Genomic DNA, 20,111 nt, shown 5'->3' on the forward strand with positions numbered 1-20,111 from the left:
AGACCCCAGGTTCAATTCCAACACCTCTGGGGGTGTAAAAGGGAACACAATCTGCACACACTTTTTGAGACTTCAAGAAAAAATAAAATTTGGGTAACACAGGTAGCCTTCCCAGTGTCAGAGAGATTAGCACTAAATTACTTTAAGAATTTTATGTTCTTAGAGTGACACTTTTATATGCTTCACAAAGATTTTTTTATTTACACATCAAAAGAATTTAAGGAGTTGTGTTGTTTATAAAGAGTCTTACTAGTTGGGTAGACTGGGGTGACGCAAGTTCAAAAAACAAGGAGAGGATCATCCTTACAGTCCAGTGTTCCAGGATCAGGAACCCAGGTCTATCAGGCATATTTGTGATTTTTTTATTGTGTTAGATTGATGAGACTTTTGAAATTAATTTTAATATTCTAAAGATATTATATATCAAACAGTTTAATAATAAAAGGTGATCCAAAAAGCAAAACATTAATAATTCTAAATAAAGTGATAAATTTTCTTTGAACCATGGATATCTTAAAGATATTTGTGAATATATCACAGCTTCATGCATACCCACAGTTTAAATAGATATTTGTGATATAGATGAAATATTGATTGGAAGTATAATAGAAACCAAATTATTTTTAAGCTAACAAGTCACAGAGTATTAGAAAGCACCTGAAAAATTTGAGGCTTTCTACATTGTGAATAGTTTTATTTTACTCTATAGACCCGGGGCTGGATTGATGATACCATTTGCTCAACACGTGGTATATGTCATATCCTGCTAGATGTTTCTTCATGCCCTTTAAAACCTCCCAACAATATTACCCTGTATGTCTTGATATATACATCTTATAGATAAAGATATAGAAGTTCATAGAGGTCATGGTTATCAGAGCTCCCTATCTGAAAGAAGATTTAAGTCCTTTCAAATTTTAGGCTCTTTAAAACAAATGAATTCTACAGAGTGCATTGCATTAGAAATTTAATTTTTAGTTAATCTAATTTTTAATCAATTTCAATAATGATATATTATTCCTCTGACTTTTCAGATATTTACTGAAGATTTTTAAATGGATTTGAGTCATAGAAAATATACTAGATTGAATCCTTTGGCCAGGCCATATAAATAATGATATTTTGATGATTATTTACCTACTAGTATAAAAAAATAACATTTAACTGTTATATCTCTAATGTGAAATAACACTTAGACTTTAAAATAACACTTCTCATTTAAGAAAAGTCAATTTATTATGATATATACTTTGTTCACTTTAGATTTTGTGATTAGATACATAAATTGGTCACTTTAGATTTTGTGATTTAAGACATTGTAGGTTACATGAAGTATTAACATTTCTTCCATGTTTTACTTTATTAGTATAATTCATAATTTTGATTATCAGAATTGAAAACACATATGCATTCTCCAGATTCTAACACTTTCCAGCTTAATAGATTTCGGTGACTTGTTTACACACAATTGATCTGTTTTCCCTTCTGTAGAATGAGACATCAAGAATATTCACAATGCAGGTTACTAGAATTAAATAAGTTGATGAACATAAAGAAGTTAGTACATCAAGTTATACAGAGCCTAATAGATATTAGTTATAGTTAAAAGCTATTTCTCAGTTGTCTTGTTTAGATGTAAAGCTTTTACAAGGAGTAGAAAATAGGATTCTATGTATATCAAATTTTCTCACATAGATGCATGCTTTATTTTTCTTAGTGATAAGGGAGGTTTTTGTTTTATTTATTACTTTATATTAAAATAATAATAATCATATAATGATAAAATTAACATCATATGTGTCTAGTAAATTTCATTTGACACACACTTTATGATTTTTGTTTTATTTCCCACTAAGAATACTTATGACTAGTGTACAAATCACAATATAGAAGCATAAATATTATTACCTTTTATTGAATGATAAAAAGACAGTTGAATTTTGTTTAATTTTTGACAGCAAAAATTGCTTTTAGATTTCTTCACGGAACTGATTTTTGATTTCCAGAAGGAATAAGTGGAAATTTCTTTCTTGTAAATTATTCTTTCTTTTATTATTGATCATGGGTTGCTTAGTGAATAATGATATTTAACTAATATAAGGGAATTATAAGTAAATTTCTTTATAATTTTCAATAAAATATTAACATTTAAGATCACAGAATCAATTAATATATCATCTTTACTAGTTTTTTTGTCCCCCAAATCATTTACAACTTCAATTTGCACTTATAATATGAATATATTCTGGACAATAGTGAAAAGTACTATGACTTATTTTCTATTCACTCATATTTCCATTATTTACTAATATTTTCACGACTCCTCTTTCAGTCAAATATTGATTTTATTTTCTTAATATCTATATATTTCTATTATTAATGCATATTAATTGTGAAATTCATCAGATTCACTTTGATATTTCCAAAAACATACAGATCACTTACTAATAGTGTTAACCACCTTTCTTCTAATCTTAGTCCATTACATGTCTCCCTGGAAATTTCCTAGTCATTTCCTCTCAATTTTCTTACAACCCTTCCATCATATTGCCTTTCCCCTCATCAGTTACCACTATTTTATTCCTTATTTCTACAAAGTTGACATAATGTTTTGTCTTTCAGCATTTGTTTTTTTTCACCCAACATATTTCTTACCAGTTGCATCCATATTGTCCCAAAAGCAGTATGTACATTTCTCACAAAACTGGAAATGGAACCACCAGTTGACACAATTAGACCATTCCTTAGTACATAACCACAGAAGGTAAAATCAGCATACTACAATAACACAACCACATCAATGTTTATACCAGCTCAATTCACAAGAGCTAAGATGTGAAACTAAGGTGCTCTTCAACAGATGAAAAGTTTTTATTATTTTTGGGGGGTTGAGTACTATTACATTGTGTAAACATGACACATTTTCTTAGTCCTTCCATCTGCTTAAGGGCTTCTGGATCGATTTTATATTTTGTCTGCTGTCAACAGTGCTGCAATATTATAGTGGTACAAGTATATTTTTGATACAAAGATTTCAGCTCCTTCGGTTGTATACCTTGTAGAGTAATTATTAGGTCGTTTATGAAAAAAATGTTCAATTTAATTAATCATACAGTAAATACAAATCAAAAGTAAAATTAGTTGTCTACACACCCGTGTTAGAATGGCCATTATCTAAAAGATAAGAAATAATAGATTTTGTTGACAATATGGAATAAAGGGCACTTATTTGAGAAAGAGGTACTAGGGATTGAATCCCAGGGGCACTCTACCGCTGTTGTATATTCTGGTACTTTTTGGTTTGTTTTCTAGAGACAGTGTCTGAGGCTACCCTGAACTTACAGTCGACTTGCCTCATGCACTGAAGATGTTGAAATTTCAGGTAGTAGTAGGGGACTATGGCATTAGCTGCCAAGTCCCAAGATTGAGGCAACTGAGGGAGCCCCACATTGTTAGATGGAGGTCCATACAGATGTACAACCAGAATTACTGCATGTGGGTCGCGGCTGAGTGTCCTTTGTGGAATCGGTGTCTGGGAATTCTGTGCTGGGCCTTATGCTGGTAGTCCTGCTAAGGCACCTGCAAGATCTGCATAGGCAAATAGTCAGGAGTTGGGAATCCTGTTCTAATGCTGATGCCTGGGGCCCTGTGACTCCTGTGTGGGATCAGCTGTGGAGGGGTTCTCTATCACTCTCAGCAAAGCCGTATTCTCACTAGTTGAGACCCATGTCACAGAGTGACACAGAATGCTGCCTCCATCTGGCCCACCATCTTGGATCCCCAGTTACATTTTTAAATATTTATTTATCTATTGGTTGTAGTTGGACACAACACCTTTATTTATTTATTTTTATGTGGTGCTGAGGATCAAACTCAGGGCCTTGCACGTGCTAAGCGAGTGCTCTACTGCTGAGCCACAGCCTCAGCGCCCCCCCCCCGCCCCCGTTACATTTTTAATATTACTCACAAGGATTCATCAGGGGAAAGAAGAGTGTACTTAGTTCATAGATCAGGAACCTGTCAATCAAATACATGCATCATTGACAAAGATTGCAGATTAGCATAAGAAGACAGAAGAATAAAACATACAAACAAAATTCTTGGTATTTCTATGCTCTTGTAGCTAGAATTAGCAAGATTTTTCATGAGGTGAGTTTCCTAAGATTTTATTATTGCTTCCTCCCCACTTTAAATTTCCTACTTTTTCTTACAGAAAGATAGATGCCTTTCTACCTTTGAAGCTTAGTCAAAGGAATTGATTTGTTGTAAACATTAATGAGCATAATGCAGTGCATTTAGTTGTTGAGAGTTTTGACAATCAGAAGTATTGAAAATTTATTATCCTAATCTGGAATATATTAATAACTCACATAATTATGTTTTATTGGCAATTTTTAAAGGATAAGAGAACAGAAACAATATAAAATAACACCATGTAGTAAGATGATTCACAAAATAAGAAAGTCTTCCCTCTCAGAGTAATAAAAAAAAATTGATTAAACATTGTCTTCAAATGAAAAATAGCATAAAGTTCATGTTTTTGGTTTTGAATATTAACTAGTTGGAAGCTTTTGAAGTACACTGTGATGATTTTGCATGTTCTAACACAACTCCCTTTGTTATGCACACTTTAGAAAATGAATTCCCTCTAGACATTATTTTATTCAATTCTGTTCACATATTCCATTTCAGATATCAATATAATCATGCATAGTAATTAGAACAGGTTCATAAATATTTTAAATTAAGCTCCATGTCCCATTATCTTCAACATTCAAAAAACACATATTTCTTGTTTCTTTCATCTTTTGAAGTGGGATTAGTCATGAGATTCTTCTATGTTTAATATGTGCCATAGATAAAAGATAAAATGATCACATGTTTATTTTCCATGTAGCAGAATATGGTCATTTGAAATTTTTTTACCAACGGCAACATCAAAATATTTTGTAAGTTGAAAATAATTACAGATTTGAATTCAGGAGTCCCTGTGTCACCAGATGTAGCAATAGTCCAATAGAAAACTGGAAAAGAATAGTAAAAGATAATGTTAAAATTAACTCTCAGACTATTGAAAACTGTAGAGTTAAACTTGGCATCTGTTTCCTTAATATCATTTCCAAGCTTCATGATAGTAGAGCACATGTAACTACTATATAGGTCATAGCCAACATCCTTAGTGTTAGAGGATCTACTGCATAAAGGTCTCATGGCAGAAAGAGATTCAGGAGATTGTTATTAGGCAAGCAAACATAAAAGAACTATAAGGGGAGGGGATAAGTGAGGGGACCAGAGATAATTTGGAAGTATAAAAAGCCACTATGACCTTGCAGCATGGAACACCACCACCATTTGCACTGTTTATAGAAAGCAGGAACAATCATTTTGTACAAAATCCATACTGCTAAGAAACTGACATATTTTACAACCATTTTCATATTTTCAACAAAGTAATAGAAGTCACCCACTAGAGCAGAAAGAAATATTCTGTTGGCATGAAACACTTTTTGCCAATATATTTTTATTAATCCATTCCCTTTCCCATTAATTTCCACTAGTATCACTGTGTCTCTTCCCTAAACTCAGGGGATATGAGATATGTAAGGAAGATGAAATGTACTCCTGTTGCTTTCTTTCTTTCTTTCTTTCTTTCTTTCTTTCTTTCTTTCTTTCTTTCTTTCTTTCTTTCTTTCTTTCTTTCTTTTTTTATTGGATTACTATCTATTGTGAAGCACCTATGGAAAATGAAAAGATATTTTTTAGGAAACATTCAAATAGGCATGATTAATCCCATCAGCTCATGGATGCTTTTATAGAGGAACTGATAACCTGACTTTGTCTGAGCATATCAGTGAACAGTAATGAAGACAAAACTGGGAAAAATAATGAAGGAGAGCATTCCTGACAAAGATTAGGGCATACACAAAACAGAATATATAATTGTTTAGTAAGTAATGTCTGAAAAGAAAAAAAAAAACTGTGAGATACAATTTAAGTGACCACTGTTTCTTGCAAAATCATGCAGTACCTGGGAAATTCCTTAACAATTACACCCTTCGTGACTATAACTTTTTTCCAATAAGAAGCTGAGAACATTGCTCTTCCTACTCTCTAGACATCCCTGGTGAAGCCCAAAATCTAGGTCACCCTTGCTTGATGATAGCACTCAGTTTCTAACTAATTTCTATTTCTCTTTATTCATCCAGAATCAGACTCTCCTCAGAATACTATTATCTATAACCTTAAAAAGCATGTATTCATTCTCCCTTTGTTTAGTTTCATCTCACAGTTTCTCTTTTGTGCCCTTTATTGCTATTTTAAATGTGTAAAGCCCTATTTTGTTATACAGGCTTGCACATAATTTATTTTAATTATTTGTTTATTCATACACTTATTTTGCTCTTTGTAGTACAATTGATAAGCATGTTGTAGAATGATTTGGTAATAGAGCTTAATGATCGTGTGTTCAAACAGCTGGGTTTACATTCATTCAATAACCCAATATTACTGACTTTTATAATCAAAGAAAATCATCATAATTTCTTCTTGTCTTCAATTTCTCATCTGCTAAATGAACACTAATAGTATTATTCTTAGGAAATTGTTTTGAAATTAACATATGTGATGTGCCTAAAAAGACTACACTGATATATTATGAGGAGAAACTTAAGTTTCTTTCTATGAACAATTAATCATATCATGAATGTTTTTAACCCATAAACCATTAGGCTCCAGTGGATGGGAAATACTTAAGCGGTGGAACAGAGATACCAATCCAGAGATTGTATAGAGAATCTTCATGAGTAATTGAGGAAGGGTCCTGATGGTAATGTAAAGCAAACCTTTTGAATAAGAGAATTATTTCCATAACCTAAATCCTTTTACTTATAGCATAGGTCTAAAAGCATGTGCATGTATATATGGAAGATATAAAGAAATGTAAAAGTAAGTATATAGGAGTGACAAGCCTTAATATACAGATTGCAGTTTACAAAATATTTTTAAGTCAATTCATTTAAAACACACTAAAATGAAATTTTGGAAGCAATATAGCAGTTTGATCAAATACTAGCCAAATTCACTGCCAATTATTTTTAATTTCATCCCATGTTCTAGGAGAGGAAAAATGTTTATGAAGATATTTAAGCTTACTTGGAAGACTGTCAAATTACATTTTATTTAATCAGGTCATTTAATGCCTAGAAGCCTGTGTGGTCTGTAGGTAAAAGTGAATATGGCAGCCTGTGAATATGTGTGGGAGAAGATCTTAAGTGATGGACACATTGAAAGCAGCCATGCAGAGACAGCATTGAAATGGATTTGTCAGTCCATTAAGTGGGACTGCTTATTGGAACCTACAAAATGATATTGGTGATTCAGAATTAATAATATGGATTGTCAGTAGAGTATTTGAGGGCTAGAAATCATGCAAATGATAACTATCTTCAGTATCTTACAAATACCCTATTTTCCAGGCATATGCCAGAAACTGACAACTTCCAATTAAGTATTTAGATGTATAATTTTGGAGCTGCCAGAGGGTTTCTTCAGACACCACAGCATAAATCTAAGGTAAATAACTGATGCTAAAAGAAAAACTCATATGCCTATATTTTATCTCCAAAATTTGTATTTAATAATTGAAAACAAATGTATGTAAAAAAATATCTAGGCAAAAATAATTGGGAATTCAATTACAAATTTAGATTGATCCAATTCTGTTTAAAATTATCTCAACTTTTATTTTATTTTATTTTATTTTAATTTTAAAAGTCTCTAAAACCTTTCACAAATTAAGAAACCTGTATGTAATCCATGTGTGTTTAAAATATTTGAATTGTGAATATGGGTGAATTGTATTTTAACTACATTCATGAATTTAACTGATACATGAATTTTAAAATATCTTTGTATATTTTGGATTTACATATATTGACGTTATATATTTTGCACATATTTCTCACTGTCTGCAGCCTTTCTTTCATTCTCTTAACAGCATCTGTCACAGAGTAGAGTTTTTAATTTTAATGAATCCACCTAACTGAAGTTTTTTTCTTTTGTGGATCATGATTTTTTGGGAGATATCTAAACTCATTAACAAATTCAGTCAGATTTTCTTTCAGAGTTTCATAGGTGTACATCTTATGTTTGTGTTTATGGTCTATCAATAGTTATTTTTTTGTTAATGTGTAAGTTCTGTGATTTTGTTTTGTTTTGTTTTTGCATTTGTTTACATATGAAGACTATCTTTTTTACAGGCTACCATTTCTCCATTGAATTACTTTTGCATCTTTGTTGGAAAAAATAAAATACAGTTCACTATATTTGTCTGTGTCTGTATCTTGCCTCTGTTTTCTATTCCATCGATCCATTGGTCTGTTCTTTGACCAGTATCATTGTTTTGAATACTCTACCAGTTTCGCAAGTTCTTTCAAAAGTTTCACCAATATTGTGGGTGGTATTCTAGGTGTTTTGCCTTTCTCTTTAAAGTTTAGGATAAGTTTGCAGAAATGTATAAAATACCTTGCTAGTATTTGGAGTGGGATTAACCTCAATCTAAATGTAATTTCAGAAAGAATTGCATCTTAACCATATTGAGTCTTCCTGATCAAACTCAATATTGATATCTTTGCATTTATTTAGATCATTGTTTTATTTCAACAATGCTTTATAGTTTTAACATAAAGAACCTATCATATTTTGTTAGAAACATATTTATATATGTAGATATTTCAACATTTGGTGAGACTGTAAAGGGAACATTATTTTGAGAAAATTCAAATTTCTATTGTTTCTTGCTGGTAATAGGACAACAGATCACATTTGCATATTTACCAAGTATCTTGTGGCACTGTTATATTTATTTCTTAATTTCAGTTGTTCATTTGTGGACTATTAAATGTTTTCTCCAATGATAAATATGTTACTACCAAGAAAGACAACATTACCTTTTCCCTTGCAATTGGCATAATTTTAATCTATATTCTTGTCAATGATACTAACTAGGACTTCTATTGTGATGTTGAATAGCAATAATGAAAATAGATATATTTCATTGTTATAGATATTTTTGAGAAAGTATCCATTCCCTCAACATTAAGTATTGGGATAATTGTGGGGACAAGTATTAAGATCAGCTCTCTTTCTCTCCTTTAGCTTGCCCAACTTTGTATTTAACTTCATCTCAGGTTGTCTCTTTTCTGGGAAAATAGCATCTCCAGATTATGCTTTGTGTAATATGTGAGGAAATGCATATAGAACAATTAAAATTTAGTAAGAGTAGCTTGAGAAAATGATGGCCTTTGATCAACATAATCACATTTTTTTTGAGATTTGCAGAATTGAAAATCAACTTGTGACTAAATGATTAAAATCACAAGTATATTATCTGAATTCATAACCCAATCTCTGAGAATGGGCCCACCAGTGTGCCATCATCCATGGCACTTTCACCTATATTATCTCTTCCTAAATTAGTTTCCTCAGAAGACTGTTTTTTAGGATAATAGACTGCCATTTTATGATCTACTAATTCATCTCTTTAAAAATATTTTTTTTCCACCACTGCCTTGCTCAACTGATGAGCTTCCATTGGATGACAAGTGGACCAAGTCTTTATGTGACAATAGTATATGATTTGTGTGTGTTCTTTAAAAAGTTGAAGAAGTTTTATTTCAATGTTATTTTGCCAAGAAATTTTATCATAAATCAGTTATGCATTTTTCAAAATGCTTTTCTGCATTACATAATATAATTATGCACTCTTACCATTTGACCTGTTAATACAATATTGCTTAGATTTTTGAATTTTTAACCAGATTTTCATACTTGAAAAATTATCTTTTGGTTCCACAGCATAATATATTTATATTTACATTTTTAATTTATTTTTTAATTGTTTACTGAAGATATTTGTGTCTAGATACATTAAAATATATATTTAATTATCTTCTTATGTAGTCCTTCTTTTGTAATCTCTTTATCCAATTTTTGTACTAATGATGGTATGTTGGTGTCATTGAATTAGTAAAGAAGTTTCTTCTGTTTTTGGGAAGGCACTATAGATGATCCATGCTTAATTTCCATTAAGTGTTTCATACAATTCAGCAGTAAATTGTATTCATTTGATATTTACTTTTTAATGTGCTCATTAATTATTCATTTATTTTAATAGATATATGGATATTCAAGCTATTTATCCCTCCTATATGAGCCCAGTAGTTTTCATGTTTTAAAAAATTGTTCCATTACTTACAAACTTTTAAATTTATGGACATATGATAGGTCATTGTAATCCTTTATTATTATTTTTCTGTTCATATGATAGTAGATGATCCGTTTCATTTCTGATATTAGCAATTTATATATACTCTCTCATTTCTTTAGTTAAAATTTTATGCAATTTTTATTTTTATTTCATTGATATCACTATAAGTTTTATGCTTTCAATTGTACTGAGCTCTCCTCAAATTCACATGACTTTATTATTATGATTACTTTAGGCTTATATTGCTCTGCATTCTCTACCAAACTCAGGCCAGTGACTACTGAAACTTTCCTTTACTATATGCTTTCAGTGGTTTAAATTTTCCTTTGGGCATTGTTTCCATGGTATTTCCAAAATTTTACATCATTTATTTTTTATTTTTATTCAGTCCAAAATTCTTTTAAAAATTCTTAAAAATTTTCTTTGACCCATGTGTTACTTAGGAGTGCATTTTTTACTTTGTAAATATTTGGGAATTTCTTAGCTTCTGTTTATTTCTCACTTAATTTCATCATGTACCATGAATATATTTAACAGGAGTTCTGGACAAAAGATATGAATTATATTTTATGAATTCCCATGTTAAAATTTTTATTTTCTCTTTGATAAAGAATAAGAATTTTCTTTTTCTTTACATAAATATGACTCTTATTGGGAAATAGTGTCTTCATATTCCTTTATTGTTATGCATTCCTAACTGATGATGTTCCTAACAGGTTAAAGGTCTATTGCATACCTGTCTTATGGTGTAGTGTCATTGTAATTAAATTAGAATCTCTGTGAAAAATGTGTGATTCCAGTCCTCCTATAATGAAGGCTGAATATGAAGAATAAAAATTTAAAATGACAATTAGAAAAATATGTTTGGAATAAGAAAGCCAGCCTCAGCAACTTAGCAAGGCCCTATGCAACTCAGTGAGACTAGTTTCTAAACAAAATACAAAAAGGACTGGGGACACGACTCAGTGGTTGAATGCCTCAGAGTTCAATCCTTGTATTTAAAAAAAAAAAAAGATTACTATTCTGACTTACATACTACACCTGAAGTATAAGACACTTTCAAGAAAAGTAGATTATTTTCATTTTCTTTATAGGACAAAAAATTTGCAAGTAAGGAAGTCATTCAGGTTCCCCCCAAATATTTTAAATCTAGCATAAATTTTAGATGGAACACTGATATCGGACTATATTTTTATACAAATGTTTTGAACTCATAGACTTTGCAGAATGTGTTTCTTATTATTTACATTCAACAAAAACACTTAAAACTGAATATCAAATAGTTTATTTGTAAATACATGGTATCAACTGAAGTAATAAATTCACTTGAACAGGAAAGAGTAATCAAGTCAAAAGAATTAAATGTTGGGCTGGGGTTATGGCTCAGCAGTAGAGCGCTCCCTTTGCATGTGCAAGGTCCTCTGTTCCATCCTCAACACCACATAAAAATAAATAAATAAGATAAAGATACTGTGTCTATCTACAACTAAAAAATAAATATTGAAAAAGAATAAATGTTGGCTAATCAGAAAATATGTGGCCATTTAGGCTGTCATGGAGAAATCCAAAATCACTCAGAGGCCAGATCTCTAAAACCAAAATGTGATTGAAGACAATAAAAGTGATGTTATATCACCATTATTACCTTCTCCCATTCATCCTTTCTCCTCTCTGCTGAATAGTTAAATGCTTTTCCTTACTTGTCAATTAAATAATTTTTTTCATCAGAATAAGACTTAGAAAATCACTTGTATAACACATTTTAATGTTTAGTTTGAAATATTCAAATGTAAAAGAAAGTACATGTATGTGGTTATGAATGTATATGTCTATGTTTTCTTTTACTGTTCTCAAATATGAATTAACTGTACACCTTCAGCCTAAAGTGTTTATGTTTCATGTATTTGAAATTGGCTTTTGTTTAATAGTAACAAATTCTGGAAATTTTCCAGTTGCCCAGATTTTCATGTGTTTTAATTCTTATTACTTTGACAAAAAAGTAAAGCCAGTAAAAAACAATAATCTTTTCTAATAATTGTACATTTTCTTCAAACACAATAAATTGTTCATGAGTCACTGTATTTAACCAAGATATTGTTGCTTCATAGAAAATGTGAACCCAAATGCTCTCCTGCAAATGCTTATTAAAATATGCCCAGGACGTGAACTTGGTTGCATAGGAGAAAATTATAAAATTAAATTTAAAGGTTTATTTGGTTACCAAATTAAAAAGGAAGTATAATTTTCCAATATATATCATAAATATATACAGGCATATGTGTGTGTATATATATATATATATATATATATATATATATATATATATATATATATATATATATATGCCATACACACCGAAACACACACATATTTCTGAAAACTTGAGTCTGTATTATACTCCACCAGGCAATGAGGTTTTTCCTCTATGCAACAAGGTCAATTGATCAGTCACAGGATTATGCAGTCTAATCTTCTTATGGATTATTATTACATCAGAATGCAACCTGTTTCAGTGGAAACAAAATAGGATGGGTTTATGAGACTACAAATTTAGATACAACATATTATTAGATATTAGAGCAAAGTCATAATTGTAAAAGTTGTATTTTCCTTTTCATAAATAACTGAAGTGTATTCCATATATAATAATGTTAGCTGAAATTGTTACTAAATACACTGGAAAATATAAAACACTGATAAAAAATTTCAAGAAGACAAAAATAAATGGAATGATATCCTTTGCTATGAAACGGGACAATTTTTATTGAAAAGTTGTCTATATAACAACTTATGTTAAATATAGCCTTAACATCTTAAGTTATCTATAGCCTCCATGCCTTAGTATTAGAATACCATTCATCTTTATAGAAACAAACAAAAACTATCTTATGGTATAGAACCACAAAAGACCCTAAAGAGCCAAGACAATCCTGAGAAAGAATAACAAAATTGGTGGTAATATGGTTTCTAATTTCAAATTATATTACAAAGTTATCAAAATCAAAATAGTGAAGTACTGATATAAAAGCAGACAGACAAAAGAATAAAATTAAGAGCCATAAATAATCCCAAGTATATAGAATTATCCATATGTATCCAAAGATTCTGATTCTGTGAATTGAACAACTTTAGATGGAAAATATTTGGAATTTGACTGAATATGTACAACTGAATGGGCATATACAAATATTGTTTTTCACTTATTGTCTAAATAATGTAGTGAAAATTTTATGTAGCATTCACATTCCGTGAGGTATTACAAGTAATTTAAAGTTGATTTAAAGTATATAGGAGGATGTAGCTAGGGTATATACAAATGCTGTACCACTTATTATTTCTTTTTAAATAAAGGATATAATCATGTGTGATTTTGGTTTTTTTTTTTTTTTTTTTTTTTTTTTGAGGGTGGTGGTACTGGGGATTAAACTCAGGGGCACTCAACCACTGAGCCACATTTTCAGCTGTATTTTGTATTGTATTTAGAGACAGGATCTCACTGAATTGTTTAGCTCCTTGTTTTTGCTGAGTTTGGCTTTAAACTTGCAATCTTCCTATCTCAGCCTCCTGAGCCACTGGGATCACAGGTGTGTGCCACTGCATCCATTTTGTGATTTTTGGATTTTGTAGGTATCCTGGAACCAATCTCTGTTGACAGGAACAAATGTCAACTAAATTTTGACAAAAGCATGAACAATACAAAAGTCTTCTCCACAAATGGTGTTGAAAAATTTGAAAAAAACACAAATGGATGAAAATGGATCCATGTCTTCACCATACACAACAATCAACTTAAGATAATTATAGACTTAAACCTTGCTCCGATAAATGCAAAATTTCTAAAGAGAATAGAGAATATTTTTTGACATGGCCTTTTTAAACAAAGTGCTTTTATTTTCTTCAAACACATGTATGAAGATATGGGAGGTTTTAATTTGAGGGTGTTAGGGAATGATGAAAGAAAACCACATGAACAGAGGCATTATTCTACAGTAAAACTATATTAAGAGCAAGCTGTAGAATGTCACATTATGATATCACCAGAGTCTATGACTAGTGATGCCATCATCCAGAAAAAGTGTGAAAGGAAATATGTTGAGAGGGGAGGACCAACAGTGGTCCTCACTATGCTGTTGAGTGATAACATCTAGACATTAATCCTATTGTGAGCAAGCATTAATAAGCAGAATATAATTATAACAATGTCCATTATTTCCCATTTTCTTTTGTTCATACTGTATTAAAAATGAACACTATGAAATTGGACATTATATTTAGAACTGCAGAGGCTGAATAAACTTATACAAATGCAAAGATTCATTCACACAATGTACATGATCAAGACAAAAAGGAGATACTGTGTAGTGACTTGTTACTAATGCAAGTCATGGCCCCATAAGCAATTTACATTGTAAGAGTTAATCTCATTCTTATTTCTTATATTATTAGCAATACTAAGATTTTGAAAAATTCGTTTGTTTGTCATATTTCTTGTTTTTTTTTTAATTTTTAAACTTAATATATTATAAACAATTTTTAATGGCTCATCTATAAAATGAAATATCTCATGTATCCTATAATACATTTAAGCTTTCTTCCTCAATGGTTCTTTTCTCTTCTCTTTCCTTTTATTTTTCTGTCTTCCTGTAATTCTTGCAGGTATATGTCATGAAAGAATCACATTATGTAGCAAATTTAAAATGCATTAATCTACTATAATCATTCAAAATTTCTTAATTTTCTGTGTGGAAAACCAATTCATAAAACAAGATGACTATTCACCTGTCAAATTCAGAACATACTGCAATGGAATATTGAAAGATATTATTATACTTCTCTTCATTTCAAACAAATAATATGATAAAAAGGGAAAACGGAAGTCAGTTTCTACTGCCTGTTTTCAAAGCTATGGTACTGCAGCTAAAATAGTGAAAGTAAAGACACAGTCTGAAATTTATATTTATGGGTTTCTTAAAGGAAGTGCTATCAGTTTGTTATTAGAAAGTATATGTGATATAACCATGGCATCCATCAGATCCCAAAATAGTTCTGTGCTCCTCCTATTTTCTTTCATTTATTCACCATGCATTAGGTCTCTGTTCAGTACAATAGGCAATTCTCATATGTTTGTCATCTCTCTCACACTTTCCTGAGATGGAGAAGGTGATTGATGAATCCAGTGAGATTCAAGCATTTGGATCATGGAATTAAAAAAGAGAAAGAAAAAACATGGAACAATTGAAAAGGCAGAAATGATCTAGTAAACTTATCAATTTGATGAATCTCAGATCTGGCAAACAGAAATCCAGAAATAGTAGGAAAGATAAATGTGTTTTTTAAAAAATTCAAAATACCTAATCACAGTCTTTTCTCTACATTGGAAAAATTAAAAAGCTAAGGTTTCTATTCTACAGAATTGAATAAGATATATTTTATTATATTTTAAAATTAATTTATTTGCAATTTTATACATCATATATTAATCTTGTCAATATTAGTCTTGTGGATCATTCTTATAGATATAATTAATAGTTATAATATACCTGCTCTAATATTTCTTTAGGTCTGGACTCACAGAATTCAAAAATCTTCTCTACATAAGCAAACAAATAAATAAATAAATAAATAAAAATAAAAGTTATGGACAATTTGTTATATATGACATCAGAATGCATTTTGATTCATTATACACAATTACAGCACAACTTTTTATTTCTCTGATAGTACATGATGTAGCATCGCACCATACGTGCAGTCATATATGTACCTAGGGTAATAATGTCTGTTTCACTCCATAATTTTTTCTGCCCCCATACACCCTCCCTCTCCTTTGCCCCATCAAATCTCCTCCATTTTCCCCATGCCCTCCCCCCATTATGGGTCAGCATCCACTTATAAGAAAGAATATTTGGCCTTTGGATTTTGGGGATTGGCTTACTTCATTTAGCATGATATTCTTTAACTCCACCCATTTACCTGCAAATGCCATGATTTTATTCCTTTTATTTTATTTTATTTTATTGTATTCCTTTTTAATGCTGAGTAACATTACATTGTGTATATATACCGCAGTTTCTTTATCCATTCAAGTATTGAAAGACATCTAGGTTGCTTCCACATGTTAGAGTCTGTAAACAAGTCTGGATGGCGCCTGGCAAAATGCCAGAGGGAGTGGTTTGTGAAGTAACCCCAGCGAGCAATTATGTGTGGAGATTTCTTATTGGTTGACTGATGTATCTAGTTTATGCTAATTAGATAAGCTGTGTGGAATGTATAAATACTGCTCCTGTCCTGCAATAAATGGCTTCCACTCCTGCTGTATCAACGTACACAAGTTGTTCGTCACCCCCCCAGTTATTCTGCTGCAGCTGGACTGCTGCATCCACAGGTTACCTATTATGAATTGAGCTGCTATAAACATTGATGTGGCTGCATTACTATATAGTATGTTGATTTTAAGTCCTTTGGGTACAGACCAAAGGGTGGGATAGCTGGGTCAAATGGTGTTTCCATTCCAAGTTTTCCAAGGAATTTCCATACTGCTTTCCATACTGCTTGCACCAATTTGCAGTCCCACCAGCAATGTATGAGTGTGCTTTTACCCCCACATTCTCATCAACATTACTGTTGTCTGTATTCTTTTTTTTAACTTTATTTTATTTATTTATTTTTATGTGGTGCTAAGGATTAAACCCAGGGCCGCACATGTGTTAGGCAAGCACCTACTAGTGAGCCACAACCCCAGCCCTCTTGTCTTTATTCTTAATACCTGCCATTTTGACTGGATTGAGAAGAAATCTTAGGGTAGTTTTGACTTGCATTTCTCTAACTACTAGAGATTTTAACATTTTTTTGCCATATATATGTTGATCTAATGTATATCTTCTTTTGAGAAGTGTCTGTTCGGCTCTTTTGCCCATTTATTTATTGAGGGTTTTTTGTTGTTGTTGTTTGTTTTGTTTTTTGGTTTTTTTTTGTTTGTTTTGGTGTTAAGTTTTTTGAGTTCTTTATATGTCCTGGAGATTTTATATGTGCTTTATCTGTTGTATGCATGGCAAAATTTGGCTCCCAAATTGTAGGTTCTCTCTTGTCTTCATTGATGGTTTCTGTTGCCAAGAAGAAGTTTTTTAGTTTTGAGTCCATCCCATTTATTAATTCTTGGTTTTATTTCTTGTGCTTTAGGAGCCTTGTTAGGAAAGTTGGGGCCTAATCAGTTGTGATGAATATTTGGACCTACCTTTTCCTCTACTAGGCACAGGGTCTCTGGTCTAATTCCTAGGTCCTCGATCCACTTTGAGTTGAATTTTGTGCATGATGAGAGATAGGAATTTATTTTCATTTTCTGCATATCTCCCAGCACCATTTGTTGAAGAGGCTACTTTTTCTCCAATGTATGTTTTTTTGCTCCTTTGTTTAGTATGAGATAACTGTATTTATTTGGGTTTGTTTCTGTGTCTTCTATTTTGTACCATTGGTCTACATGTCTATTTTGGTGCCAATATCAACATATAAGTCAATTTGCCTTCTTGTGACTTCACCATTTTTCCCTAAGTAGTGGAGAAGCATTACATGGGGACTGTATATACAGATACAAAGACAATAAAAGGAAATCTGAAGGAAGAGGACTGAAGATCTTAACCCTCATGTTACTACCAAGAAATTGTCTAAGAGTTCAAAAAAAAGATTGTATTTACTAATGATATTTCACTGGCACACGGACTTGGTATCCTAAACTGATTGATAGCCTAATCTATATTCTCAAACATTTCTAACAATTGTGAGAGGTGTCCAATATAGAAACTACTATACTTATTTCAATCAGAGAGTGATTTAGGTATAAATAACAATCATAAATTTTTGGTGTATACATAGCTAATTTTGTTTGCCCTTCATTATGAAGAAAATTTAAGTTACATTTTCAAAGATGGACAGAGTGACTCTGTTTCTTTTATTTTCTTTCACTCTATTTTATTATAATATTCATGAGTCATTTGATGGAGTAAATGCATTAAAAATGCAACCATTGGTAATACAGATAAATTGAAATATAAATATAAATATTTTGAAAGGTAAATTTGCAATATATATATTTACAGTTTGAATTATAGAGTATACTTTATTATTGATATCTCATATGAGCAAACCTTTCCAAACATTGTACGTTTGTTACCATTGAACAGGAATTGCTCGATGTGTTGATACATGCAACTCAGAAGGCTGAGGCAGGAAGATCACAAGTTTGAGGCAAGACTCAGCAACTTAGCAAGGTCTAAACAATGTAGTGAGACCCTCTCTCAAAGTAAAATATAAAAAGGGCTGGGGATGTGGGTCAGCCTTTAAGAACCTGTGAGTTCAATCTCAGGTACCAAAAATAAATATACAAATATATATTTAAATATATATATATATATATATATATATATATATATAGAGAGAGAGAGAGAGAGAGAGAGAGAGAGAGAGAATATATATATATATATATATATATATAGAGAGAGAGAGAGAGAGAGAGAGAGAGAGGAAGAGAAACACTGACCTTAAGTGTAAAAATTCACTTGAAAGACAAATATGTATTAATTTTGTCATCATAACTTAGATGATGCCCACTAAGCACTCTCGAGTGAACAAGAGAAATATTAGCTGCAAATAGAAATATGAAAGCCCTAACTTATATAAATTTGCATAAAAATTTAATCATGTTGGGATTTACACATCTAGGATGTTCTGAGTTTTGAGCTGTTGGTTCCCTGATTCAGATAAAATTTTAACTATTTAGAAGACTAAGTCAGATTATCTCATACCAAGAAAACTGTGTTATTTAATTCATTTTAATTCAGACATCCAATATGGTCTCAACAGATGTTTGGGAGGTTATTTGTAATGCAAATTGAAACTCTAATATGAGAAAATAGGCATATGCTAATTTTATTGTTGAACAATAATTGTTATAGAAACAAGGAAGTTATAGCAAAAGGGCGCTAGTACCTCAGGGAAGAATTCAGACTGTGTGTTGGCAGATGAGTGCAAACTCATGTTCAGCATTTCTGGTTCAATGATGCCCATGTCACTCTTTATTTTTATTATTTTGTGTAAATTATCTTACTCCTGTACTAATCTACTGTCTGCCATAACAAAATACCACCTACTTGGTGGCTTCAAAGACATAAATTTACTTTTTACCCTCTGGATGTTGGAAGTCAAAGATCAAGGTGTCTGCTGGGTTGATTGCTCCTGTGGCTTCTCCCCTGTGCTTGAATATGGCCACCTTCCCACTCTGTCACCATCTGGCCTTTCCTGGGTGTGTGCACACCTTCAGCGTCTCCTCTTCTTACAAGAACACTGAACACATTAGGTTAGAACTAATGCCTTTGTTTTGAATTAATCATTTACTGAAAGATCTTGTTTACAATATATATTCCTCAGGGCTCAAGGTGGGGCAGAAAATGAAAGCAGAAAAATGTAGTGAAAGAAAGTGGCTCAGAACATGACAATGGAGAGGGAGAGGGAGAAGGGGATGGAGTGGGGGGAGAGAGAGGGGGAAGGAGAGGGCGCTGAGAGAGCTTTTCTCACCAGGACAAAATATAACCCCCAAAGGCAAGAACCCAATGACACACCTCCAGCCACACTTTACCTCCTCTCTCAGTTAATTCCATCTGGGCTTAACCACTTAGATGATTAATTAAACATTAACCACTGACTGGGCTGGGGCTCCATTACCCACTCAATAAATCTCTGAACCTTTTTGCCTTGTCTCACACATGAGCTTTTGATCTAAACATTGAATCTAAATGATAAAAATGTTACTCATATTTATTTTTTACCCTTCAATATTTTTCTTGAGTCAATT

This window comes from Marmota marmota, unplaced genomic scaffold (assembly GCF_001458135.2).
Source record: "Marmota marmota marmota unplaced genomic scaffold, marMar, whole genome shotgun sequence".
NCBI classification, from domain to species: Eukaryota; Metazoa; Chordata; class Mammalia; order Rodentia; family Sciuridae; genus Marmota; species Marmota marmota.